Below are 2,020 nucleotides of genomic sequence, written 5' to 3'. Positions count from 1 at the left end.
CCAGTCATACCCAAAGGCCAGTGTGTTTTTAGACTAATAGACACAGTAGGGAGGTGCTTTGAGGCACAGTGCCAGGCCACTGAGCATTCTAACTTCAGCAGCCTTCAGTCACCACAATCTATTCCCAGGGGTTAGCTCTGGTCTTCCGGAGACGAGAAGCAGCCCTTGGGAATGTTCCTTCTCAGAGTATTCAAAGTCACAGACCCTTCCTGGAGGCCCTTTGTTCTCTGTCCCATAGACTGAGGGATCTTTTCAAGATTTAAGTCTGCCACCACACACTCATTAGGATGGCTATGATTTTAAAAAACACCCAGAAAATAACAACTGTTGGTTAGAAGGTGGGTAAACTGGAGCCCTGTGAAAACAGCGTGGCTGGTCCTCAAAAACCTCAACATAGAATTACTATATGATCCAGCAATTCCACTTCTGGGTACATACCCCAAATAACTGAAAGCAGGAACTCAGAGAGACGCGTGTGCACCCATGTCTGCAGCAGCGTCGTTCACAAAAGCCAACAGGTGAAAGCGACGGATGCGTGTCCATCAACGGATGAATGGATCAATGTGGGCTAGACGTACAATTCAGCTCTAAAAAGGAAGGAAATGCTGGCACAAGCCACACATTGATGGTCCCCAAGAACATAATGGGCTATACATAGTAGGAATAGCCCACGTTTGAATCTTGGCCCTGTCATTTACTTCTTGTGTGATCTTTGATAAGTTCCTTCATTTCCCCAAGCTTCCTTTCCTCACCCATAAAACGAGGCAAATGAATGTGAACCTTAGAGAGAGGCTTTGGGGATGAAATGGGGTAATGCATGAAAAGGAGTTGGGGCTGAGCTCTGCACGTAGTGCCCACATGCCAGCACCTTCAGTGACTCCTGGACTGCACTGATCCTGTGCCCAGACCTGTTCACCTTCCCCAGTAGTAGGGCTCCTCACGAAGGAATCCATCCATCTGCAGTGATGCCTCCAGCACAGCAGGCCCTCAGCAGTGCAGTCAGTGATTCCCGTGGATGCCTGAATCCCGTCGTACAATGCAGGGGACCTGGGTCCTCTCGTCCAGTTCCCCTTTGGAAACCTCATTGTATAGGTACAGCTTTATTGACCCATATTAATTACTGAAACATACATGCACACACCCCTCCTGAGAACAAACATTCTCACTGAGCGTATTCTACCTCCATAAAGTCAGATACATGGTTCTAACTGCTTCCTAATTGGCAGTTCACCTCTCTTCTGCAGACTAAGACAAAACAGTACTTTGCCTCACTCCATAAATCCAGTAGTTTAACGCAGTGGTTCCAACCTTTTTGGCACTAGGGACCAGTTTCATAGAGGGCAATTTTTCACGGATGGAACAGGGATATATGATGGTTTCAGGATGAAGCTGTTCCACCCCAGATCATCAGATGTTATACTCAGATTCCCATAAGGAGTGCATGACCTAGATCCTTCACCTGCACAGTTCACGATAGGGTTTGCACTCCTGTGAGAATTTAATGTTGCTGCCTAACTTCATCCTATTGTGTTTGGAGAAGATGCTTTGTACATTACCTGTTTAAATCTGTTGAGACTTAATATGTGGCCTACCACATGGTCTATCCTGGGAAATGTTCCACAACTTAGCACTACCTTTTGAACACAGGGGGTACTCAGTAAGCATCTGACAAGTTCCCAGACTTCTGATGAGAGGTTCTGGAGTCAAAGACGAGGCCAGAGTCCTGGACTAGCCAAGCTGCAGCTGTGTGGTCCGGGGTGAACACCTTATCCTCTCCGTTTCTCATTTTCCTCAGCTGAAACATAATTCTTTCCATGCCACTTTGTGGCCTTGTGAGGATTAAAGTGAGACAGCATTTATAAAGCACCTCTTCTCCAACTATCTGTATATATAACTGGCAACGAGGAGCTCCTAGAAATTGGGTTCGATGACCACCACCTCAATCTGCCACAGCTTCCATAAAGCTAAGGCACCTCCAGCCCAGGAGATGCTGGCTCTGCTCATGGCTTTGTTGCTGCTG

The sequence above is a fragment of the Cebus imitator genome, unplaced genomic scaffold (genome assembly GCF_001604975.1).
Source record: "Cebus imitator isolate Cc_AM_T3 unplaced genomic scaffold, Cebus_imitator-1.0 Scaffold751, whole genome shotgun sequence".
In the NCBI taxonomy this organism is placed as follows: Eukaryota; Metazoa; Chordata; class Mammalia; order Primates; family Cebidae; genus Cebus; species Cebus imitator.
The sequence above is the reverse complement of the archived record's forward strand: the minus strand, read 5'-3'. Positions refer to the sequence as shown.